General features: G+C 42.5%; 1 protein-coding gene, 1 non-coding gene and 1 pseudogene across 4 annotated transcripts in view; 2 read left to right on the forward strand and 1 right to left on the reverse strand.

Annotated features, from left to right (window-relative positions):
- PDE8A (phosphodiesterase 8A) overlaps positions 1-26,990 on the forward strand; it is a 146,168-nt gene that overhangs the window by 12,653 nt on the left and 106,525 nt on the right. The window contains exon 1 of one of the 3 annotated variants that reach the window (XM_061158790.1): positions 18,018-18,147. The exons of the other annotated variants lie outside the window; for them this stretch is intronic. The gene's annotated coding sequence lies outside the window, so the exon portion shown is untranslated. Of the gene's footprint in view, positions 1-18,017; positions 18,148-26,990 lie in introns of those variants that run through there. 3 annotated transcript variants of the gene reach the window in all.
- Positions 7,066-7,666, forward strand: LOC133068371 (large ribosomal subunit protein uL22-like; annotated as a pseudogene).
- Positions 23,485-23,591, reverse strand: LOC133068758 (U6 spliceosomal RNA). The gene has a single exon (XR_009695705.1). It is a non-coding gene; the product is annotated as a U6 spliceosomal RNA (small nuclear RNA).

Consider the following 26,990-nt stretch of genomic DNA (forward strand, 5'->3'; position numbering starts at 1 on the left):
ATGAAATAGGAAACAAGAAACCCCGCAAACCAAAACAAAAAAAGTAAGCTTTTATTACTTTTTCTCATTACAAAAGTAATATTCTTTTTAGAAAACTTGAAAAAGGACACGGATCACTTAAATTGCATAATCAGGAGATAGCTACGCGTAAAATTGTGGTATGTTTCCTTGCATTCATGTAGATTACTTTAAATAACTAATTAAAAATATTTCTTAAAATAGTTTTATTCATTATTTGTTCTTTATTAGTTCTAGGAAACATTTAGCCGTTATTCTTTGAATTGTCACTCTTCTGTTTCCTTACTTCCCTTCTGCAGCTTGCTCCAATCATGGGAGTTAGGCACATCTTTGTGCTGTATTTCTTGACTACTTGTACTTCCCCATCATCTGTAAAGGTTTTTAAACTCTCTTAGCTCACTGATTCATTCCTCAGGGTCTACTTGGCTATCTAGCCCATTGAGTTTTGAAATGGGGCAGTTTCTGTGTTCAAGATTTATGGTGTGTGCTTTTTATAACTGCTAATTCATGGTTTTCTTTTCTTTTTTGGTTAGAGCATACTCTGTTATCTTTTTGAGTATATTAATTACATATGCTTTAAAGTCCTATTCTGAATGCTGTTTATTTAAACATTTTTTGAGGTATAAATGCAGCTAGCAAAGTATATAGAATCTTAAAGAGTATGGCTTGATTGAATTGTACCCATATATGCTACATGTAATGACCACCCAGACCAGGAGAGAATATTCCAGCACTCCAGAGGACTGCCTTGTGACTTTTGACGATTATTTAGTATTTCTAACATTTCATTAGACAATATCTCAAAGTTCTTGAAGGAATTTTGCAGTGAACACTTGTATACCTCAAACTCCTGTATTTTATGGTAGCATTTTACTCTACTTGCATATCATATATGTTCTTTACTGTACTTTATCATATATGCTCAGCCATCTGTTTGCATGGGTTCTACCTCTGGGGATTCAACCAATGAGGGTATGTGGGTATAATGGGGGAAATCCAGAAAGTTCCACAAAGCAAAACTTGAATTTGCCTTGTGGTAATGATTCACATAGCCTTTACATTGTGTTTCCAGTAATTTATGTAACATTTACATAGCATTAGGTAGTATAAGTAATCTAGAAACCATTCAAAGTACAAGTATACAGGAGGATTTACTTAGGTTATGTGTAACTTCTGTGCCTCTCATATAAGGGACTTTTGCATCCATGGATTTGGTATCTGAGGGAGTCTTGAAAGCAGTGCCCTGCAGAAACCAAGAAATAACTGTGTGTCAGTCTCTGTCATCTCTATCTCCTTTTCCTTTGATGCATTTTAAAGTAATTGCAGAGATCTATACTTTGCCTAAAATATTGCAGCGTGTATATCATTAATTAGAGTCCGGTATTTAGATTTTTCTTTTGAGATAAAATTTATATGCAGTCAAATGCATAAACATTTATTGTGCATTTGCCGAGTTTTGACAGATGCATACATTTATCTGTGTAATTCAAACCTCTGTCAAGGTTAGAATATTGTCTTTCCAGAAAGTTCACTCTTGCTCTTTCCCAGTCTCTTTTCCTGTCATCCCTGCAGCCACCTTTTCATTTTTTTTTCCCACCATAGGTGAGCTTTGTCTGTTTGAGAATTTCACAATAAGTGGAATTATGTAGTATATACTCTTTTATATAATATGTCTTTCACTTAGCATTATGTCTTTGTTAGCATTATGTTTTTGAGATTCATCTGTTTCATGTATGAGTGATTCACAGTACTGTGACTGTTAACTCTTTTGTTTCTGTTTTCTGGGTTATGCTGGGTCTTCGTTGCTGCGCCCATGCTTTCCCTGGTTGCTCGGAGCCAGGGCTACTCTTCGCTGTGGTGTGTGGGCTCATTGAGGAGGCTTCTCTTGTTGTGAGCACAGGCTCTAGGTGTGAGGGCTCAGCATTTGTGGCACACAGGCATAGATGCCCTGAGGCATGTGGAATCTTGCTGGATCAGGGATGGAACCCGTGTCCCCTGCATTGGCACACCGGGGAAGTCCCATGACTGCTGACTTTAAAGGCTCACGATCCACATTGTTAAATTGTCCTCCAGAAAGATGTGATCAAATTTTAATATCACAGGAGTATATGATAGTACTTCTTAGGCTTCCAACAATCTGATTGTGTGAGAGTGATATTTTATATTGGTATTTTAGTTATAATTTATTTCATTTATGGTTACCTTTTTCTTTTCCAAGTGTGTTTTGAACACTTGAACTTTGCCTTCACTGAATTTATGTCTGTTGCCTATTTCTCTGGGTTTTAGAATTTAAAAAAATTTTATAAGAGCTTTCTAATGTGTTTGGGAATTAAGTTTTGATTGCTCATGCTTATTGCATATCTTTTTCTCTAGTCTTTTTCTCTTTACTGAATATTTTATTAAAATTGTAAACATCTTATCTTTTTGTGAAATCTATACTCTTCCTTTTATGTTTTTTCCTATTTGCTTTATACAACATCCTGTCTTTAAAAAAAAAAAAAAAATCCTGTCTTATTACAGAGGCAGTATACAGAGTATGGAAAATTAGCTAGTGCCTCCACAACTAGAGATCACTTATTATGACATGTTAGTACAAGTCCTTCCAGATTCTTTATCTCCTCCTCCCTCTCTCCCTCCCCTGTCTCCCTGTCCTCCCCCCATCTATCTGTGTATATAATTACATTTTTCCACTGAAATTAGATTACACAGTACATAATGGTTTTTTAAAAAATCATAAAGTATACATAACATTTACCAATTTATCACTTTTAAGTGTACAGTTGAGTGACATTAAGTACATTCACATTTTTCTTCAGTCTCCACCACTGTCAACCTCTAGAACCCTTTCATCTTCCAAAGTTAAAACTTCAGACGTTAAACTCCTCATTTCCTCCTCCTCCCCAGCCTCTGGCAACCACCATTCCCTTTGGACTACCCTAGGTCCCTCATGTAAGTGGAACCATAGAGTACTTATACTTTGTCACTGGCTGATTTCACATAATACAGTGTCTTCAGGGTTCATCCATGTATTAACATGTATCAGACTTTCATTTCTAGGGCTGAATAATATCCCATTGTATGCACACACCACATTTAGTTTATCCGTTCATCCGTTGATGAAAACTTGGATTGCTTCCGCCTCTGGGTTATTGTGAATAATGCTGCATACACACATAGGTATACATATCTGTGAATTCCTGCTTTCAATTCTTTTGGGGAGTGAACTTGATGGATCTTACAGTAATTCTGTTTCTAATTTTTGAGGAACCACCATAAGTACATACTGTTTGGCAATAGACTTTGCAGCCAGTAATCTGCATATTTCCATTTCAGTTATTTGTTTTATCTAATAGCTATATCATACCATACCAGTATTCCCGGTGACCCCAGAAACGTCTCCTGCATCGCATCTGCTCTTCGTGACCCATCCGTTGCTTCTAAACTGGCCTGCCCGCCCCCACCTTTTATATTACACTGAGTTGTTGAAGAGACCTGACCACTTACTTGGTCCCGACTTGTGGATTAATCTTACTGGTTCCTTGTGGTGTCATTTCCTTTTCCTCTCTATCTGCTGTATTTCCTATAAACTAGAAATCACATCCAGCATGAATTAAAGTTAGATGTTTTGGGTTAGGCTATATCATTGGCGAGTCACAAATCACATCAGAAAATACATGATGTCTGATTGGCCCACCATTACAGATGCTCAGATTGACTACTGGGTTAGGGTGTTGACCATCTGATTACTCCACTAGAACTTTTAGATTCTCCTCATATGACTAGAAGGTGACCTTGTGGCCCTTGGCATAATATAAATGGATGTGTGTGTTTAAAGTGTATCTATCTATTTATTTATTTGGCTGTGCCCCAGGGCATTTGTGACCTTAGTTCCCCAACCACAGCCTGCACCCTCTTTGGTGAAGTATGGAGTCTTAACCAGTGGACCCCCAGGGAAGTCCCTACAAATGTTTAATTCACCATAAGCTGTTCACCTAAGCTTTCTCTTTCTCCCTCCCTCCCTTCCTTTATAGCACCACTTGATAATCCTTATCTAAAGTAACAGTTCTCCCTAGTATTAGGAAATGATGTTTCCTAATTCATTTTACTTTTCTCCATGCAGTAGTTAGTGTTCTTCTGTAAAGTAGAAATTTCTTCAACTACTAGGCCTATCACTACTATAAGATATAGTTCCTATTGGAAAGGTAGTATAAGTGCTTGATTTTTCCCTTTAACAGTTTTAACAGTAAGGAGTTGGTGCCTCAAATGGTAATGAATGTGTTGGGTTTTAAAATATTACTTTTAGGCTTTCCTGGCGGACATAACTCTCCAAAATAGTCATTATTCCAGCATCTTTTTATGTGGATGATTATTTTTTATTACCAGTTGATTTATACTCTCAGCTTTATCATATCTTTGCACTGTCTATTTTTGATTATCTAGCCTAACTTGCCCTGTTACAGCACTGACTTCATTTTTATAGCTTTATATGTTTTAATAGTGTCTGATAAGGTTAATCCTTTTTCTCATTATGCCCCATTAAAGAAAACTTCCTTAACCCATTCTTCTGTATCCTTCCATGTCAATTTTAGAATGATTTTGTTCTGCTCTCAAATTTGGGGAGTGAACTTGATGGATCATACAGTAATGCTGTATGTAATTCTCAAATTTGGGGGAGATTTTGTTTGTATTGGAGTTAGTGAGTGCAAGTCACTGAGTCGTGTCTGATTCTTTGCGACACCATAGATTGTAGCCCACCAGGCTCCTCTGTCCATGGAGTTTTCCAGGCAAGAATAATGGAATTGTTTGCCATTCCCTTCTCCAGGGGATCTTCCTAACCCAGGGATCGAACCCAGGTCTCCTGCATTGTAGGCAGACTCTTTTACCGTCTGAGCCAACAGGGAAGCCTGTATTGAAGTTAAATCCAGTGTAATTTGGGAAGAATTGGTAGCTTTATAGGATTCTTCTGTCATAAGTATGAATTTATTATTCACTTCTCTTTAAGTATTTTCATATGGGTCTCATTCCTTTGTATTAATAGGATAATTCTGTTGTAGCCAGAATCTTCATTAAATCTTCTATTTCAATTAGATGAAATATATTGATGATATCTAATTTAGTAAACAATCGTGTAGTTTCTCAGTTGATTGTCTTTTTTTGTAGTTGTGAAATATATGAATTTTAACTGTATAGTGTCTTGGGTTTTTGAGGTAAATGTTCATGTTATTAGCTGACTGATGGTTTTGGGTTTTCCTTTCCAAAAGTAATACTTCATCTCTTATTTCCTTAGTGGCTTGGCATTTCAGAACTTTGTTAAATAATAATGATGTTAATGTGCATTTTTGTTTTATCCTGATGTTAATAGCAACATGTCTCGTTCTTCACCCTGAGGTGTGATATTTGCTTTTGGTTTTAAGACAATATGCTTCAAGATATTTGTACATAATATATTAGTAACTCTTTGCATTCTTTTTTCTTATGCACGCATAGAAAATTTTAAATTTAAAAAATTGTTTTTTGCTATTTTTTTAAAATTGAAGTATAGTTGATTTAATCTTCCCCGGTGGCTCAGACAGTAAAGAATCTACCTGCAATGCAGGAGACTGGGTTTGATCCCTGGGTCGGGAGGCTCCCCTGGAGAAGGGAATGGCAATCCACTCCAGTATTCTTGCCTGGAGAATTCCATGGACAGAGGAGTCTGGTGGTCTATAGTATAGTCCATGGGGTCGCAACGAGTCAGACACAACGGAGCAACTAACACACACACATACACACACACAAACACACAGCTGATTTATAGTGTTTCAGGTGTACACCAAAGTGATTCAGATATATATATATATGTATATATATAGCCTTTCCAAATTTTTTTACATTATAGGGTATTATGGGATATTGCATATAGTTCTCTATGCTATACAGTAGGTCCTCATTTATAATTTTATATATAGTAGTGTGTATCCATTGAATCAATTTTTAAATGTAAATTTTAAGCAGGTACTTTGTACAGTTTTATATCCTGATTTTTAAATTTAATAATAAATTGCAACTGTAGTAGATCCTTGGTTATCTTTTTTTTTTTTTTTAAAGATCCGTGGTATCTGCAGGAGATTGATTCCAGGACCCCAGTGGATACCAAAATCCATGGATGCTCTAGTCCCTTGTATAAGATAGTACAGTACAGTGGGCCCTGTCTATCTGTGGGTCTCTACATGTGGGTACAGAGAGCTAACTGTATTTTCCCATGTCATTAAAATTTATTCAAAACATAATTTACATGACAGTGCTGTGCTGCCATGTCCATCTTAAGTTTTTGTGCATATTTGCGATCATTTTATCAGGGTTTATTTTCAGATGGAGTTCTATTATTTTTGAGTCTTGATTTAAGAACAGTTATGCTACAGCAAGTTTTAAGACCTTTTGGGCAGTCTATAATGAAAAAACATTATTTTTTTGTAAAATTTTTATTTGTGAACTTGGCCAGATAAATTACATTTACGTATCGAAATCTTTCATTCTGTTAGAATTTTATTACTTAGTGAAGATGTTTAACTTTACCCTTCCCAAGTTTCCATTTTATGGAGGAGGAAATGGCATAGTGTACTGTTGTCTAGCGGTTTGATTATATCAGAAGCAAAAAAGAAATCAAACACTTGAAATTTCTGATATCATTTGGGTATCAGAATTTGGATATTGTTAGTAGAGTTGCTTGATTATTGCGGAATGGTTCTGTTTTCATCTTAATGTCATGTACAGATACCTGTCTCTCTCTTTTAATTTTTAAATTGACGGATAATTGCTTTACAGATACCTGTGTCTTTATTCTCAGTTTGTAACTCATACGTTTGGACTTTGAATTGGTATGCAGGGAACCTACAGTATTTATATAGTCATTCACTACATACTTGACCAGTTCTCTTTACTACCCTAACATTTGTAGGTAAAAGCAGGAGGTTTTGTTTCTTTTTCTTCCTGAAGCACTGAAGTCATGTCTTTTTGTTATTCTAGCATTAAGAAATAGTCTTTATTCCTTTTCCGGTAAGCGGCCTGAGCTGACCCCTAAAAATGGTGCGCTATTCACTCGACCCAGAAAACCCCACAAAATCATGCAAATAAAGAGGTTCAAATCTTCGTGTTCACTTTAAGAATACTCGTGAAACTGCCCAGGCCATAAAGGGTATGCATATTCGAAAAGCCACCAAGTATCTGAAAGATGTCACTTTAAAGAAGCAGTGTGTGCCATTCCGTCGTTACAATGGTGGAGTTGGTAGGTGTGCACAGGCCAAACAGTGGGGCTGGACGCAGGGTCGGTGGCCCAAAAAGAGTGCTGAATTTTTACTACACATGCTCAAAAATGCAGAGAGTAATGCTGAGCTTAAAGGCTTAGATGTAGATTCTCTGGTCATTGAGCACATCCAAGTGAACAAAGATGCCCCAAGATGCGGCGCAGGACTTACAGAGCTCACGGTCAGATCAACCCCTACATGAGCTCTCCCTGCCACATTGAGATGATCCTTACTGAAAAAGAACAGATTGTTCCTAAACCAGAGGAGGAGGTTGCACAGAAGAAAAAGATATCCCAGAAGAAACTGAAGAAACAAAAACTTATGGCCCGGGAATAAATGCCGCAGAAAATAAATGCAAATAAAAGTAAAAAAAAAAAAAAAAAAGAAATAGTCTTTAAAAGTCAGAGATTCCAAGTGAGGTGAGCTGCAGTGAAGCCTTGCCTGGGATGAAAGTGTGCATGAGGTTTGGTCAGCCTGGCAGTGAGTCGAGCAGTGTCATCAAAGGCTCAGAACACTTACGGGGACACCTGCTAGGGGACATGTGAGCCAACATACACTCATTTTTAATACTCAAAAAAATTAGTCAGTACTTCTGTGAGACTCTGGTCTCTACAGTGAGATTAGTTTTCAGAGGCTGATTTGGAAGTGTTTTAGAGGTCTTCTGTTCTCACTTCTCCCCAGTGTAGGAATTCTTGCCTCAACTTTCCATCTCCACGAAGAACTCTGGTTTGGTGAGTTGGCATGATAGTCCCTGATTCTTTATTGGACCACGAGGTACTGGATCACAACAAAGCCTGCCTTCCTTCAATCAGGCCGCATTTATGTAGAGCTCCCTGCGCACCAGGCTCTGCAGTAGGCATTTTAGGTAACATGAGACGAGTGCTTGTAGCCCCCACTTTAGGGTACACATGTCAGGGAACGTGCTTGCCTCTGTTTGTGTCTTCCCAACCCTTGATTCGCCAATGCTTGTCCAGAAATCTGAACATACCCCTTGCAGTGATACAGTCAAAGAGGAGAGGGAACTGGTATCAGACTTGGCTTTGCATTCTGATGTTGGTACTCACCTGGGACAAGCTGTGTCATTTGTCCGTGAGCCACAGTTCCTCATATATGAAACAAGTGTTGGAGAGAAGGCGTGGAAAGATAGTTGTCAGGCACCATAAACGTGACAGACTTTTCTGGTGTCTGTTTGCTTATGGATCAGAATTGCATTTTCTCACCAGTGGGTTAGGAGAGTAGGAAGCCCTGTTATAGTCCTTTTGGTGCTGCTGAATATACAGATAATGGAAAAATAAACAGGGGTGCCATGGTTTGCTGGCCTGTAAACCAAAAAACAGTTTTCAGTGCCAAAACCTGTGTTTGTTTTGAGAGGCCAAGAATATTTATGCCTCAGATCCCAATTGAATCTCCTGGGGAATCGCACAGTTTTGGTTTGGGGTCACTTGTTTATGTGGCTAGCTCTGCTGCAGTGTACAGCTTGCTTCCTGTGCTCAGCTTCTGCTGGAGTAGAATCATGTGGGCTGGCTCCAGGGGGCCTCCAGTCAGGGCTAGAGGGCTTTGACCTTACTCTTCCAGTGGGCAGGCACTGACCAGTTGCAGCAGCACTCCTGACAGCTGGCTAGGCTCTAGAAAGCCCTGTAGGCCTGACACTCTTGCTGGGCTCCTGTTCTTCCCCACCAGGTTGCTTTGGAGTCGGGGGTTTTTGATGGGTGTCCTGAGGGCTTTGCCCCCTCCCAGTGTTCTTAGCCTTCTCCACTTCTCCAAGTTTCCAGAGAAGCAGGCCCCACATTCAGATGTCTGGAGGCCTGCTGTCCTGCAGACAGAAGTTTCAGAGGAGGTGTAGAAGGGTCGTGCCATTCCCTGCCTCAGACCCTCTGTGGCTGCCTACTGCCCACTCCTTTCCATGACCTCAACACCCAGCCTTCTCTAGCTTCATCCCATGCCTTTACAGACCGAACGCTTCATGCTCTTCCTTGTACTTCAGGGACTTAATAAACTGTGCAGTTTCCAGAAAAGTACTCTGCTGAGAATTTCTCCCCAATTTAATCAGAGAGAGCAAAAATAACTTTGAAGGCAGAGCTCTATGAAGGAAGTAGGTGATTGTTGTAGAAAGCATCTTATGTCTGGAACAAGTACCCTCAAATTTTTGTGTTTGTGAAATTCCCTTGTGGGGAGGGGAAGACAAGCCTAAGATGGGATGAAGGGTTCAAACTGTCAAGATCACGCACGCTCAGAAGATGGATGAGGTCCCCATGGGCAGGTCTGGGACCGCGTCTGTGTCCCCCCCCCCCGCCCCCTGCTGTCTCACTGTGGCTCCTGGGGGCCCAGAGAGTTGAAGGAGGTCGGAGAAAACAGATACGCTAGGGGACAGAGGGGATGCTGGTGTTTGACACAGTGCATCCTTGCTCACCTCCCAGTGGGTCTGTGGTGGTTGCTATCCTTAGTGGGCACCTGAAGCTGTCCCTTCATTACAGATGAAAAGAGCGTCAGGATTTGATGATGTGCTGTGACAGTCAGGTAGTGTGGGACAGACATGTTTTCTTCTACGGTCAGTGTGGTGCCTGCTTTCACCTGGCTTGATCTGCCTTGACTTGCTAAAAATGGGGGTCACTGACCGAGACATCAACTAAGTTGATAAAATGTAACAATAACGCACATATTGATGTTTACTGCATACCAGGTATTGTTCCAAGTACTTTATGTGTATTAACTAATTTAATCCTCAAGAAAACCCAGCGGGCTTGGTGTTATCCTAAAGACTCCCCTGTAGGAATAAGAAAACTGAGGCAAGTGGGAGGTTTAAAACACTTTGCCCAAGGTTTCCTGGCCGGGAGCTGGCAGCACTTGGATTAAATCCCAGTGCCCTGGTTTCTGAGTCCATACTTGACATTGCTATACTTCTGTACTTTTCATTTTACTTTAGGAGATCTGTGAGATGTTGTGAAATTTTTTGTCTTATCTCTTGAGGCAGTTTTCCTGATTATATTGCTCAGAATTGTTTTGATTGCAAGTGATATCAACCTGATCTAAACTAGCTGAGGCCACAAGTGAAATGTGTGGGCCATGGTAGCCTGGCTGATGTAACCAGACCATGAGAGGGACAGGGCCATGCCAGCCTCTGAAGCAAATGAAACCAGGACTCTTCTTCATCTTTCCCTCTCATGTGGTATCATTTTCATTTTCTTGGGCTGCTTGTTTTTTTTTTTTTCTTTTTAACTTTTTATTTTGTATTGTGGTATAGCTGATTAACTGTTGTGGTAGTTTCAGGTGGACAGTGAAGGGACTGAGCCATACACATATGTGTATCCGTTCTCCCCAAAACTCTCCTCCCATACAGGCGGCCACATAACACTGAGCAGAGTTCTCTGTGCTGTTCAGTGGGTCCTTGTTGGTTATCCACTATAAACACAGCAGTGTGTACATGTCCATCCCAAACACCCTAACTAGCCCTTCCCTGTCCTTCCCTCCTGGAAACAGTTAGGTTGTTCTCTAAGCCCCTGAGCCTCTTTCTGTTTGGCAAGTAAGTTCATTGTATCATTTCTTTTTTTAATCCCGCATATAAGGGGTGTCATACTATATTTCTCCTTCTCTGACTCACTTCACTCAGTATGACACTCTCTAGGTCCGTCCATGTTGCTGCAAATGGCTTTATTTCATTCTTTTTAATAGCGGAGTATTATTTCATGTATTGGTGTACCATATCTTCTTTATCCCTCCTTCCGTAGATATCCCTTTAGGTTGCTTCCATGTCTTAGCTCTTGTAAATAGTGCTGCAGTGAACATTGGGGTGCATGCATCCTTTCAGATCATGTTTTTCTCTGGATACATGTCTTGGTCTGCTTTTTTCTGCTTAGCAAGAAGCAGTGCCCACTGCTAGCTCCTGGCTTTAAATTTCACAGCTTCGTCAGTGGAGTGGGACCGAGTCTCTTCCGGTAGAGACTAGACTCTCTACTTAAGAGTCCATAGGAAGAACCTAGACGAGCCTAGCTTGGAACACCGGCCTGCCCAGTGGCCAGTAGTGGCTTCTCTGACGAGCAGCAGCTTTCACCGAAGTAGAAAGTTGGATGGGAGCAGCTCTCACAGGAAGAGAGGGGTGTTGGTCAGACAGACAATAGCCGCCCCTACACTGGGGTCCAGCCCAAGTCCCCAAATGCTTTTCAGCCTGAGAACTAATCCCACTTTTATGTGTAATGAGAGTTATCGTTCCTAGTTGTAACTCAGAGGCAATTTGCATTCTCACTTACCAGAGAAACTTTCCAGTAATTCTGTTCGGTAAGAGAAAAATGGATGACTTGTGGGGAAATTTCCACCAGGTTTGACATAGAAAGGGCTTCCCTGTTGACCTGCTTCCTTACTTGTGCATCCTGCCTCAAAGATACTTAGTGATGCTCTGTTGCTCATCACTTCTCTTTTTATCCGGTGCTTTCATATCTGTCACTTGTCTTCTGTTCCCTTTTTGCATTCTTGTGGCAAGATCATTGCATCCTGTGTTTTTGTGTTTGTTTTGTCAGTTAAGTGTATCTTGGGCAAGTCATTCAAACTTGCAGACCTTAATTTCTTCACCTATTAGGATAGGCTGATTGTTGTAACAAACCCCTAAATAAACAAAAGCCTTAACCTTGAAAGAAGTTGCTCAGTCACGTAAAGTTTAAAATTGTTGTTGTTTAGTCACTAAGTCATGTCCAACTCTGTAATCCCGTGGACTGCAGCCCACCAAGCTCCTTTGTCCATGGGATTTTCCAGGCAAGAACACTGGAGTGGGTTGCCATTTCCTTCTCCAGGGGATCTTTCCAACCCAGGGATCAAACCCATGTCTCCTGCACGGCAAGTGGATTCTTTACCACTGAGCCACCAGGGAAGTCCAAAGTTTAAAATAGGTGTTCCCAATCAGTGGAGGACTCTTCTCTAAGCGGCAACTCGGAGACCGAGGCTCATTCCATCTTGTGGCTCTGCTATCTTCAACACATGGCTCCCTGAGATCACCCTGCCTGTCTGTACAGATAGCTTGCAGAAGGAGAAAGAGCATGAAAGATTGTGGATGAGAGGTTTTGAGGGACCAGACCTGGAAATAGTTCATGTCTGTCTGTTCCATTGGCCACACCTCCCTGCTCTGGAGGCTGGGGAATATGATCTGTCTACGCCTGTTTATGCCCAGCAAGGAGAGGAACTGGCTTTCAACAGCCAGCCAGTCTCCACCACACCTCTTTGGAAACATTTGTAATTCTTCCCTTTTCCCTTCTCTTGTTCAGAGCACTAGTAAAGTTTGGGTGGAATTGAGCCCACCCCCAGCTCCAGGGGCTCCCTAATGTCCTTCTTGCCACAGTCATTTGTTCAGTAGTGGATACATCACCCAGGCTGAAGTCAGGCAGGACATGGATCCTCTGGTCCCAGTCACTAGTTCAGAGGCAGCCACGTGACATAAACTGTCTCAGTCAGACTGCAGTAGCTGGAGGATGGATGTGCCCACCTCCACCCCCCAGTGAGGACCCTGCCAGCTCGTGCAGGAACAGGCTTGGGGAATTGCAGTCACAGAGCCAGAGCCTTATGGAACCGATCCTGAGGCTCAGAAGATCTCACCCTGCCTGTTGCATTTGCATGAGTCCATAAATCCACTTTATCATAAAGTATTTGAGGTCGATTTTATTTACCTGCAGCCAGCTGTGTCCTGACTGATAGAACTTAAGAAAGGTCTTATGAAAGGGAGGGGGAACAGGGAGAGAGAAAGGATAGAGTCTGGATCTCCAAGTTCTGCTTTGGTTCATTGCTACCATATCTGTGATGTTTCTCCGAATACTTGAACACCCAAGCAGAACCTCAATGGACGTTATCCTAGTTTGACTTCTCAGTTACCTGGAATTACAGCTGAGATAAGTGTTTTTTTAACATTCTTCTCCTTTTTTTTTTTTAAACCCTTTAGACAATGATTTCTTTCTGAATTGAAAGATAGTTTCATTGAAGAATAAATTCAGTTTTTTTATTTGTCTTCTACCAAAGTGAACAGAACATAGTTCATATGCTTTCTTTTCCCGTGTTTTATATAGCAACTTCTCTAAACTTTTCTTTTTCATCAGGAAAATATTACAGAATAAATATATCTTACACATTGCAGGATACATTTGGCTTACATAGCTGAGTATTATCTCTATAGGGTATATAGGTCTTCTTTATTTCTTGAATTGAAGTGTTTAAGCCTTTCTGAAATTTGAACAATTTGTCAAATTTGTTGATTTTATAGAAGCTCTATCTTGAAAAAAAATTGCCACATGGTATTCTTTTTTTTTTCCCATTTATTTTTATTAGTTGCAGGCTACTTACTTTACACACATGGTGTTCTTTAAGGAACAATTTGGGAGAATTATATGGTACTCACTAAGGCAATTGAAAATAATCTGGTATTTAGGAATTATTCAAGAAGCTAATTTGCACAGCCAAAAGCCATCAGCTCAGCACACAGACACCTCCTGCCACTGTGGTGTCGAAATGTGAACCATGAAGGTCCCGCCTGACTCGCTCAGTCCGGAGAACAGCAGAGGGCTGACAGCCCCATCATTAGAGCTGCCCTCCTGTGCTTTACCTCAAAAGAGATTTGAGGCAGAGAATACTGACTGCAGGCTTAAAAAGCAAGCAGAGAGGACAGGGCCGAGGGAGCACAGGGGTGGGTGGGTCAGTTGCGTCGGGAGTCAGGTCGTGTGTGGCCGTGCCTGCCAGGGGGACTTGGATGGTCACCAGGGGTTTGGGTCACACGTCTGGCGCGGAGCTTCTGTAGCCTCCACAAATGGGAAAACAGCCCCAGAGTTCCCGAGAAGTCACAGGAGCTCGTGACTCAGGAGAAGGTGGTTTCTGAGCCGAAGCCTGAAGAAACCCCCCCAGCCCCCCTGGGCCCTTTCTGAGGGTCAAGGCTCTCAATAATGTTCGCATAATAAATACGGTGGAGAGGGTCCCTCAGTGCAAGCTGAGGGCATCGTGCTCCATGTGGGCTCCAGGTCCCCTGCTAAGTGGATTCAGGCATTAAAATTCATTCTCTGTGAGAACAGTATTATCACTTTTTTTTTAAACAGTAGAAGAAATTCATTTTTAAATGAAACAAAGAAGGATATTTTTATTGATAAAAGGTATATCACTTTCTAATCTTGGCCAATTTTATTTACATTTCTTTGATTAGAAGTCTTTTTCCAGATATTTATAATTTCTATCTTGTATATTGTCTGTTTCTTTGGCCATTTCCTATTGGAGAACCTGGAAGGAGCTCTTTTCTCATTTGCATAAAATTTCTTAAAAGTTAAGAATCTTATTAGTCCATTTGTCTTTTATGGTTAATAACTTTTTTTTTTCTAGTTTGCCTTTGAAATTTGCTTATGGGAAATGTTTCTAGGATTGCCTACTGGAGTGAGATAAGCGACCGTGCTGGGGTGGGGAGGATGGGGTTAGGGAACCTGGCTTGAGAAGGGGGAATGTAGGGAGCTGCCTCTCCGAGGAGGGGAGAAGGAGTGTGCAGGGACCTATAGAAAGCACCGTGGGCTGCACGTGGCCCCCAGCCATCTCTTGACACTGTCCTGCAAGGTCACGTGACTCTAGCAGTACTCGGCCAGTCTTGTGTGTGTGGGCCTGAGCTGGGCAGTTGGGCTTATCTGAAATTAGAGTTTGGCATTTCTCAGAGTGTCCACTAGCTATTGACAAGGCAGATGAGAGGGCAAGAGTAAGGTCTATGAGTTTGGGTTTAGCAGGAGTACCCGACCGAAGAAGAGGCCTGGGCACCTAGGAGAACAGGTGGGCTGAGACCTGATAATCTCCATGAAGGGAACACGAGCCTAGTGCTGAGCACAGCGTCCGCCATGTAGCACCCCTCAGCATCGCTGACTGTCCACAGCAGCCTGCGCCGGCGGTGAGCAGAGAGGCCAGCAGAGAGGCTTGGAGATGATGAACGAATCCTGCCGTCAGAGGCCGCACAGTGGCACTGGAAGGGGAGCCCGAGGGGCCTCCAGGACACTAGGAGTGTGGCTTCTTCATCTGGGTGCTGGTTGTGCAGGGGTGTTCAGTTTGTGAAAATTCATCTACTAGTGCATTTACAGTATATGTACTTTCCTCTGTGCATGTTCAACAGAATGTAAAGAAATGAGAGAGCAAGAGCACACTTTGGTGCCAGACCACCTATTTTCAAACCCCAGCTCTCTGTAGCCACTTACAGCTGTGAGACCTTGGGAGAGTTATTTACCTTCTGCACCTCAAGTTTCAAGTCATGACATGTGAGATAATAACTGCACTCATACTCCAGGAGAACTGTGAGGGTTAAATGAGTCAGTACAGGTCAAGCGCTCTAAGTAGTGCCTAACATATAGTAAACACTCCTTAGTATTTGTTACTTTTGTTAACAGTGGTTATTGCTAGTATAAACTGAAAAGATAGGAGACAGAAGTGATGAATTGAGAATTTGTGGTCAGAGAAAGCTGGTGGACACTCTGTCAGTTGATGTCCTGAGTGGGGTGGGGTGGACCTGGGAGCAGTCAGAATTAAGTGGAAGGAACCCTGGTGTGCTGGTGTGGCCTCATGGACTGTGACCTTGCCTAGGACTTGCGGTGGAGAAGGCTGATGTTGAGAGGCCAAGGCCCTTAATGAGTGTGAGTGGCCCGTGGCATCTCGGGGTGATACAAATCTCAGACGGTCAGAGCTGGGGGCTGACTGGGGTGATGCGGGGGGATGAGGAGTGGCCTCCCTCTGGAGAGGAGAGCAGCTGTGGCCTTCATGGAGTTTTATCCCAGGGCTTTCCCAGCAGTCTCTCTGTCGTGTAGCTAGCTGGTGGCCCAGAGAAATGTCAGAAGCCAGGTGACGTATGCTGGGTTGTGGCAGTGAAATATAGGTTAATGACATCTGCTTAAGTGTTTTTTCTGAATTCCATTCCCAGTCTGCTGACACCTGTGGTGGTCTGCCTGGCTTCTTGTCCGTGCCTTTCTCCTTGGACCTTGGCTAGATTTATTTGGCCCCACCTGACCATTCCTTCTCAATGTGTAACTCCTCCCCCGCAATTTGTGTGTGCACTCTGTTGCTTCAGTCCTATCCGACTCTTTGCGACCATGTGGACTGGGGCCCACCAGGCTCTTGTGTCCATGGGATTCTCCAGGCAAGAGTACTGGAGTGGAATTTAGTTGGAGGAAATTAAAGTCATCCAAGTTCCACGCTCTGGGACAGCTTCATTTCTGGCAACTGGCCGTTGTTGCTGCAGACGTACTCCCATCTTTAATTCCACTGCCAGGTGTGGGTCTGGCTCTGACATTCTCTCCTAGATTCCTGCCAGTGCCCTGGCTTCCCCTCAACAGCTGAGGCCTCTGTTGAATTTGGCCCTTGCCCCCTTTTCTGCCTGCAGCCACAAGGGTGAGGTCCTAGCACCCAACAGACGCCCACCCTCATTCACCCTCTCCCTGAATCTTCTGTTGCACCTCCGCCCGGCCCCATCTTGCCCCGATGCTGAGCCACTGCCTTCCACTGAGTCTCTCGCAGGCAGGGTCTGCCAGCATTGTGTGCTGGGTTTCAGTCTCTTCCTGCCTGAGGGAGCCTCCCTCTCCCAGTGTCTGAGGAGCCAGGCACCTACTCCACCTTCGTGAGCCTGTGAGGCAGGCAGGTCGCCTGCCCGCCTGTCCGCCTGGCCACCTCCCAGGCCAGCCCGTCCTTTGTCTTCAGGGCTCCTGTGCTGACAATGGGCACATGGGAGGGACAGATTTTGAGTCCTGAAAAAAGAAAAAGGAAGGAAGTGCCCTTCACAGGACTTCTGCACGTTTTTCCTTGTTCTTCCTGGGGTGTTGTGTGTGTGTGTGTGTGTGTGTGAGAGAGAGAGAGAGAGAGAGAGAGAGAAAGAGAGAGGGAGTGATGTTTTGTTGTTTTGGGGTGGGGGGTATTGAAAATGGAGAAGGGTGAGTGGGCAAGTGGAAGAGGAATTTTTATTTTGTGAGTAGGCAAAGGAAGTCTTATAGAAAGTTAACCTGAGACCATCTTAGCTCCCTTCCACCTTTTGATAGAATACTGGAAGACCTTTCAGCAGTATTTACTCTCATCCATCAATTCCACTCCTAGATATATACCCCACAGAGATATGTGCACATGTTCACCAAAAGTTGCATACTAGAATGGTCATAGATGTACTATTTATAATAGCTGAAAACTAAAAATAACCCCATGGTCCGTCAAAAGGAGGATAAATTGTGATATAAGAATACAAGGAACTACTCTGCAGCACTGGAAATGAAAGAACCATGCCACATGCAACAGCGTGGATGAATTTTCACAAGCCAAGTGTTGAGTGATAGAAGCCAGACTAAGAAAGATTCCATGCCATGTAGCTTAACTTAGACAAAGTTCAAGCTCAGGCAGAGCTGTGGTGTCAGGAGTCAGCATGGTGCTGACCTTTGGCAAAGAAGGGGGACAGGGACTTGGAGGAGGTGTGACGGCCTTGGAGTGTGGTGATGTTCTGTTTCTTCCCCTGGACAGTAGCTCTGAGGGCAAGTTAGTTTTATGATAATCCCACACTTAGGATTCATATTATTTTCTGTAAATATGTTAGTCTTCAATAAAAATTTGTATTAAGAATCTCAGCTGTGTATCATATTTGAGTCAGAGTTTTCACGGATGTGCAGCATCTGTCCGTCTGGTCTCCAGGACTTACTTGGCACGTGCTTCTGCCGCGGTCTCGAGTGTGAAACAGTCTCTCCCCCCTCTGCCCGCAGCTCCTTCTCATCCTTCTGCGTCTCCCGTGGTGAGCTGCTCGCCTCCCTTCTCCAGTCACGCAGGGTCCAGGTTTCCTGTCACAGGCTCTGTTGGTATCAAGTCCTGAAGCACAGCTTTGACTCCACATGTCTGTGTGAGTATTTGCAGGCCTCTTCTTCTGATCTTAGGGGCTTCCCAGAAGGCTCAAAGGTAAAGAATCCGCCTGCCAATGCAGGAGACTAGGTTCAATCCCTGGATCGAGAAGATCCCCAAGAGAAGGAAATGGCAACCCACTCCAGTGTTCTTGCCTGGGAAATCTCATGGATAGAGAGGAGTCTGGTGGGCTACACCCCATGGTGTTGAAAAGAGTCGGACCCAACTGAGTGACTGAACATGCATGCGCGCCTCCTGATCTTAAGCTCCAGGAGGGCAGAGGCCAGGCCTGGCTCCACCAGCCACGGTGTCTCCAGGGCTACCCCAGTGCTCACATCCATTGCTGGTTGTCAAATGAATAAACTGAGTGTACCGACTTTAAAGGGAGCAGCCTTTTTTTTTTCTCCACCCTTTTCTGCTTTTAGGTGGGGGAAGTGCAAGCTTGAAGGAGCCATGAGCTTGAACTTCCCTCATGAGATTGTGTGGAACGTTTTGAGATTATGGTGACTTTAATTGCCTTCAAGTGTGACCTGTAGAGGAGTGGAAAGAATGATGCAGAGCTGGCTAACCAGCCACTGTCCCTTAACCTAGTTTTGAGCTCTGTGCCCACTAGTCATGTTATTGAGGACAAACAGTTTATATATGATGACTTCATTTGTCCTGGCTTTTCTCATGACAATCCTAAGGTCAAGCCTATTTTAAGCCTGAGAAATATGTCCTGGAAGTTCATTCCAGAGTCCCTGTTTCCTTTTTCTTTCCTTAGTATTGAAATCTTGGCTGTCTTCCCTACCCCTTCCCTCCTAAATTGTTCTCTGAAGCAACTTTGAAAGTAACGTAAATATCTTCTATGTTGATCTTCTCTGAACTTAAGTTGTCCCTTTCAACTTGATGTGGGAAAATGGAGAGTTCTCATATACTGTTCTAACCAGCAGCATTAAGCTAAGAGCTTTGCTCTCATTGACCCAGAAAGAAGCATTTAAGACAGTGCATTTAGACTTAGGTTTGTTTGTTGGATGATTTTTGTAGATTTTTTTCCTTCTTGTGGAAAGTGGTCAGGAGCTGAGCTGTAGAGCCAGGCGGTACTGGTCTGAATCCCAGCCCTGCCTCTCCCTGCCTTTGACCTTTAGCAAGTCACATAACCTCTCTGGGCCCAAGTGTTTTATTTTTAAAGTAAGGGTAGTCATCACAATTTGATTACAAGCACTATAAAACAATCTGCGCAATGCCTAAAAAATTATAAACACTCAACAAACAGCACTTGCCTAAAATGAAAGATTCAGCTTTGTCATTAGAAAAATGATAGTTTTAACATATAGTATCTATTAGAGTCTAAAAAATAGATTAGGGCCTTTTGTTTGTTTCTTCTTTTTATTGGCTTGTGGGATCTTAGTTCCCTGACCGAATATTGAACCTGGGCTCCAGCAGTGAAAGCCCAGAGTCCTAACCACTGGTGTGTGCGCATGTGTGCTCAGTCGTGTCTGACTCTGCGAGCTGCAGCCCGCCAGGCTCCTCTGTCCATGGACCACCAGGGAAGACCCTCAGGAATGCTTTTATACTTTTCTGCATAGAGGGTTTTATTAAGCTTAAGTTTAAATTTTTTTTTTTGCTTTTATAAGTAGTGTTTTCTTTTTTGATTGTATTTTATAACTGAATTTCCTGTAAATGAAGCCCATTGGTTTTTGGTATGTTTATTGTATAACCTGCTAAATATTCTGATTAATAATATTTTTTTACATCAAGTCTTTGATAATACTATGATATTATGTGTATTGTTTTACATCTTCTTTCCCAGTTCTTAGATCACTAATTGCAGTCTCTTACTGGTTACATTAGATAGTATCTCCAGTGCAGTGTAAAATAGAAAAGAGAGTGTTTCGTTTTTAATATAATATAGTATTTTATTTCTAGTTTCTCAGGAAATTTCTTGTTTTTCCTCCATTTTCTTCCTTAAACTTTAGCAGACTTCTACATTGAGAAAAGGAACACTGGAAGGAAATTACATGGAAAAATTTTTTATTTGTTATTCCTTTCAAAGTTGGGTAAGAATATACTCAAGGATGGTTGTAATAAATGTGATCATCTCTGCTGCTCTCAACTTTGTAGTATAGTATCTAATCATTTTCTCAATAGTTGATGAAATTTCAATGGCTGTTTTCAAATATGTGAAAATATATACTATATTTAAGTGATTTAAAAAATAGTAGAGGCTTTCCTGGTGACTCAGTGGTAAAGAATCTGCCTGCCAGTGCAGGAGACATGGGGTTGATCCCTGATCCAGGAAGATCCCCCGTGCTTTGGAACATCTAAGCCTGTGTACCACAACTGCAGAGCCTGTGCTTTAGAGTCTGTGTTTCACAAGAGAAGCCACTGCAATGAGAAGCCTGCACACCGCAACTAGAGAGTAGCCTCTGCTCGCCACAGTTAGAGAAAAGCCTGAGCAGCCATGAAGACCCAGCACAGCCAAAATAAATAAATAAAATTATTTAAAAAAATTGTAGATACTGTTACTGTATAGTTCTAATTTTAAAAACAATTGTATAGGAAAAAAGATGAATGATGTTTAAAAATGAAACCTCAGGGGCTCTCCCGTCTTACGTCATTGCCATCTCGGCACCTCGTTCAGGGCTTTCTGTGGTAGGTGCAGAAGACAGCGGTGCCTTGCCCACCATCCAGTACGTGCCTCGCTGACATCGTCACTTAGTGCGCAGTCTCTGGGGTAGAACTAGCTTTATGGCCTCATTGCATGGAGTGGGAAGAGTAATCCTTGTGTGTGCCAAGAGAGAGAACCAGGTACGGGTGAGTGTGAGACGTCCCTGCCACACTCTAGAACCTTTGCTAGTGCTAGTTCTATAACCTTTTCAATTTTTACTATGGTTATTGTCCTGTTCTGGTTTTGTCTGCTTTTATAAATTTCTGTTTGTTTCTAGAAAAAAACTTTTTTTCAAGATTTTTAAATGTGTTTGCAGTGTATCTTGAATAAGTCTGGTTTGATGGGCATTTCAAAATGATCATTTTGATTCTATCTGAATGAAGCTGGGGGAAAAAAAGCCCCAATTACTTTGGCTGCTGAGTGGAAAATGGATTATAGGGGACACATAAGTAGCAGAAGGCTAAGTCCAATCACAGAGGTAGTTTGGGTTTGGTGGTAGCAGTAGATATGGACAGATGTGGGCAACCTTGGGATATGATTTTGAGAGGTCGAGTCTGTAGTGGTGGTGTTCAGGTAGTTACGTAGGCAAACCATTTCTAATTGTCTCGGGACAAGGTCAGGAGTTTGTGCCAGGTGTAAATCAACACACTGATTTCTTCACTGAATATCCTGCTGTTAAAAATTTTTTGTGGTTGATTCACATTCTGGCTCAAAGTCTTTATTTCATTGTGAGCTAGTAGCAGCGGGTCTGTGGGCCACTCTTTGAGCAGCACCAATCTCTAGTACTTTTGTTTTAATGCCACAATTTAGTTAACCAGTCTCTTATTGGGCATTGAGATGTTTCAGCACTTCTTCCCCACATCTTCTTTTTGGCATTAGAAATAAGTAATACTGCTTTGAATTCTTATTTATGTAGTTAGGTGTGTATCTCTTCTGATTCCTTTTATTAAAAATGTACTGATTATTTTTGGCTGCTCTGGGTCTTTGTTGCTGTGCCTGGACTTTCCCTAGTTGCGGTGAGCAGGGGCCCCCTTCATTGCAGTGGACAGGCTTCTCTCACTGATGCTTCTCTTGTGGAGCACAGGTGGGAGGGCTTCAGTAGCTGAGGCACTTGGGCTTAGTTGCTCAGTGGCATGTAGGATCTTTCTGGACCAGGGATTGAACCTGTCCCCTGCGTTGCAAGGTTAATTCTTACCCCCTGAACCTCCAGGGAAGCCTTCTTGTGATTGTTTTAGCACAGTTCCTGGAAATAGAATAAGAGTTTTGGAACATATTGGAAAAAATTGTTCTCCAGAAAGATTGTACCCACTTACAGAGCAGCGTTGGTGGTATAGTGGTGAGCATAGCTGCCTTCCAGAAAGATTGTACCCACTTACAGAGCCATATTTTTGCTATCGCTGAATTTTTTTTCAAGAAATTTTTGCTAATTTAGATGACACATAACAAGTCATTATTTTAATATGCATTCATTTGATTACTGTAAGACTGAATAGTTTTCATGTATCTTTTTGAGAATTGATAGTTCTTTCTTTGCTAATATTTTACGTTCTTTGATCATTCTTATTTTGGGAGATAAGCACCCTTTACATTAAGGACATTTACTCTTTGACTCTACAGTGAAAATATTTTCCCCCACTTAAAAACAGATTTTCATTCAGTAAAAATTTTTTTTGCCTATGCTGCACGGAAGTGGGATCTTAGTTCTGTGATCAGGGATCAAACGCAGGCCCCCTCCATTGGAAGCACAGAGTCTTAACCAATGGACCACCAGGAAAGTCCCCTCAATTTTTTTTTAATAAATAAATAAAATTAGATTTTCATGCGTTTGTGTTACTTAGAAATTGTTCTATATGAGTCTCAGCAGCATAGTTAGTTGGGTGGTAGTGGTCCAGGCTCTCTGAGCCTTTGTCTAAAGAGGCTGCCCTCTGAGGCAGTCATTTCACTGTTGGTCCACCATTCTGGGCTGAAGGTCTTGGTGTGAGAAACTTAGGAGTTAAAAGCTCTTGTGTCAGGGACACGTGAATGGATGATAGATACTAATAGAATATTTTTAATTTTGTTAGACATGATAATGGAATTTTGGGGTAGAAAAGTAGACACACAAATCTTTAGGGGTGAAAAATGTCATAGATTTGTCTTAAAATACCATAACAGAAAAGGCATAGATATAGTAGGTGTGTCCAAATTATGATAATTATTGAGTCTGAGCGATGTGCAGGTTCTTTATACCATTCTTTATTTTTGTGTATGTTTGAAAGTTTTCATAATGAAAAAATTTTAAGAGGCTCTTCTTGGATCTTTACAATGCTGCTGGGGGGTTTTCTCTGGACTGTCTAGAATTCTTCCTGAGCCCCTTTCTCTTGGCACTCTGTAGGTGATGACCCACGCCACAGATGGAGCTACCGCCGAAGTCAGTTGTGAGTCAAGGAAGGAGGCTCATTATTGTCCCTTTATTTAGATGGTCATGGTCATTTGCAAATAATGTATGTTCTCTGTTTAGGTACAAAGTTGTAAGTATGTCAGTTAAATCAAGGGGTTATTAATCTTCTGAATCCTGTGTCTGTGTTTATTTTGTATGTGCCTAATCTGCCAAACAAGGGTGGCATTTTGAAGTCCTTCACTACGATTGTGGTTTTGGCCAGTTTTTCCTTATACTTCTCACAACTCTGGGCTTTTTTTTTTTTTTTTTTAAATATGGAACGCTTCACGAATTTGCGTGTCATCCTTGCGCAGGGGCCATGCTAATCTTCTCTGTATCGTTCCAATTTTAGTATATGTGCTGCCGAAGCGAGCACTGGGCTTTTTTTAAAAAAAAAAAACAAACACAAATTTTAAAATAACAAATAATTTCAGACTTACAGAAAAGTTTTAAAAAATATAGTACAAAGAAGTTCTGCATACTCTTCATTCAGATGCCCCAAATGTTGACATTTTAGCATGTGTTTTTATAATTCATTCTCTGCATCCATATTGCTGTTATTTTCAGAACCAGTTGAAAGTAAGTTGTGGATATGACACCCTTTTACCCCAGAATACTTCAGTGTGTTTCCTAAAAGCAAAGACATTTTCTTTTTTTCCCTTAACTTTTTAAATTATATTTTTAATTGGCAGATAATTGCTTTACAGCAGTGTTAGTTTCTGTCATTGATCACGAATCAGCCATAGGGATGTGTGTGTGTGTGTGTGTGTGTGTCCCCTCCCTGTTGAACCTCCCTCCAACTTCCCACCCTATCCCATCCTTCTAGGTTGTCACAGAGCACTAGGTTTGAGCTCCCTGTGTCATATGCAAATTCCCGCTGGCTTATCTGTTTTGCATATGGTAGGGTATGTTTTAATGTTACTCTGTCAATTAGTTCCTCCCTCTCCTTTCCCTATGGTGTCCACAAGTCTGTTCTCTATGTCTGCATCTCCATCGCTGCCCTTCATATAGGTTCATCAGTACCATCTTTCTAGATTGCATATATGCGGTAATATGCGGCTTGTTTTTCTTTCTGAAAGACATTTTCTATGATCAATCCAGTTATTAAAATCATGAGATTAATGTTGTTACAATACTTTTATCTAATCCATAGATGTTATTCAGATTTCATCAGTTTTCTCCCTACTTTCCTCTGCAGCCAAAGAGAAAGTTATTATATTTTCTGATCTAGGATCCAGCCCAGGATCACACATATAGTTGTCATGTCTCTTTAGCCTTCAGTCTGAGACAGTCCCTTGGTAGTTGTCTATTGGGATCCAGGCATTTTTGAAGAGTACAGCAACTTACTTTGTAGAATTGTTCTTTTAGGTTTGTCTGATGTTTTCTCATGGTAGATTCAGATCATACGTTTTTGTTGGAGTACTACCACAAGTGATGTTGTGGCCTCCTCAGTGCATCGTATCGGAGGGCACATTATGCTCTTGTTCCATTATGGAAGCTGCTCACTGTGCTTCCTTGATTAACATGGTGTCTGCTGGGTCCCCTAACTAATTTCTGCCTTTGAAATTAATGGATCTCTGGGCAAGTACTTTGAAGCTATGTAAACTCATTGGAAAAGACCCTGATGGTGGGAGGTATTGGGAGCAGAAGGAGAAGGGGATGACAGAGGATGAGATGGCTGGATGGCATCACCGACTCGATGGACATGAGTTTGAGTAAGCTCCGGGAGTTGGTGATGGACAGGGAGGCCTGGCGTGCTGCGATTCATGGGGTCACAAAGAGTCAGACACGACTGAGCAACTGAACTGAACTGAAATACCCCTTTTTTTCATTGAACTTTCACCAATCAGTTTTATTACCCGTTAATGATTTTTGCCTGAAAGAGTTACCGTGAGGATTAACAAGTGGTGAGTGTAAATGCCGGCCAGCATATTTTGATGTTTTGTTTTTCAGCCACTCCAGGTCTGTTTCATGCCTTTCTAGTTGAGAGGTATAGCAGCTTTATGGAAAAGAGCAAGCAGATCTCAACAGTGGTCCATGCACATGGGCACTTGGTGGTTCTGTTATACTTCCCTAGAGAGGACTTTGTTGCTGTTCAGTTGCTCAATTGTGTCCGACTTTTCGCAACCCTATGGACTCGAGCATGTCAGACCCCTCTGTCCTTGGAATTCTCCAGAAAGAATGCTGGAGTGGGTTGCCCTTTCCTTCCCCACCCAGGGATTGAACCCCACCTCCTGCATTGCAGGCGGATTCTTTACTGCTGAGGCACCAGGGAAGCCCATAGAGAGGACTGGTCGGGTCCATTTCTTCCCGCTGCTGCCTGGATGGGCACTGAGCTGCCTCTGCCTCTGCCTGTCTGCTGTCCTCTGAGCTCCAGCACCAGATGATGGTCCAGACAGCCATGTCTGCGTTTGGGGAGCTGTGTCTGGTTGGTTGGTTCTGTGTCACGTAGATTAAGCTAGTTGAGGTTGCCTCGTTCGGAGGGTTGTGTGTGGTATGGTAGCGTGTCATGGAATTATAGCCAAAGGGCTCAAGGGAAGGTTTGTTCTCTTTTTTTTTTTTTCTTTTTAAAGTGAGAGCTGTTTATGAGCATGTTAACATGCAAAAGAGAATAAGTCAGTAGAGAGATTAATGATTAAGGCAGAGGGTCCTCTGGTTGGGCTCTGAGCAGGAGGATGGACTTTTCTTTTAGGAAGGCATTGGAAGGAACAATGTGAGTGTGGAAGTGAACATCATTTTTTTTTTGTATAGATTAAGAGTAGGCTCAAATATGAGAGTTGTTGCCTGATTGCCTCATTTTTCTTACGAAATAGGAGCAAGGTCATATCTTGAAAGTGAAGAAGACATATCCTGAGAGTGAGAGGGTACAGATCTTGACGACACCCCTGGATAGGGAAAGCGTTGGGAGGAATAAGAGCTGGCTGGGCTCGCAGAAATGCTTCCAGGCATCTGAGGGTAGAGATCTTGTATTTCTGGTGGCCTCATTCTATAAGGCTGTGTGGTTTTCTCCAGCAGCCCAGGTGTAGAAATAGAGGAAATGAGCAGCTGCACTGATTGGGGCGTGTGGCTTTGCCACGTACTGTGTTGGAAAGGCAGGAGGAGGTGGGAGCCCAGAAGGTGGGTTGGGAGTGTAGAACTGTGGAGCGGTGGTCTGTGTAATGGACCATGTTGTCTGTACAGGATGGGAGGTGGTGAATTGAGAAGGAAGAGTGACAGGACCAGAAGTCAGAGAATTACAAGAGGAGGAATAAGTGTTCCAGAGAGCTGGCAGTGTAGGTATATGTCAGAGAAAAAGGATATTGGAGTTTGGCACTTCACTGTGGGACAGTTGTGGGTGATGAGAGGCCAGCGTGGAGTAGGGTGGAGGTAGAGGTCAGGGGGTTGTCAGGGAATTTGGAGTTGCTGGAAGTGCTGTCTGCCTGGCTGTTGACATTACCAGGTGACAGCAGGACGTAGTTGGTGGAGGGGAGGGGGGTGACTGTCCCAGTTGTTCAGGGAAGGAGGGGGAGTTTAGCAGGGATTAAGCTGGGCAGCAGGAGCGCATGGACAACCTTCAGGGAAGGTGACATATCGTCTGCCAAGGTTGACTGTGGATGTGTGCTGGAACTGGCTGTCCACAGTTTCCACAGATGCCTGAAGGTTAGTGGAGAGTGCCGTTTGCTCGAGTTTCCAAAGGGTGGTCAGTAAGTCTTTGCTGACATCGTTTCTTCTTCCTGTAGCCCCCTTTGCTGCACACTGTATATCATCATTGTCTGTCTGTCCTTCTCTCCAGGAC

Source organism: Dama dama, chromosome 13, assembly GCF_033118175.1.
Source record: "Dama dama isolate Ldn47 chromosome 13, ASM3311817v1, whole genome shotgun sequence".
Lineage (NCBI taxonomy): Eukaryota > Metazoa > Chordata > Mammalia > Artiodactyla > Cervidae > Dama > Dama dama.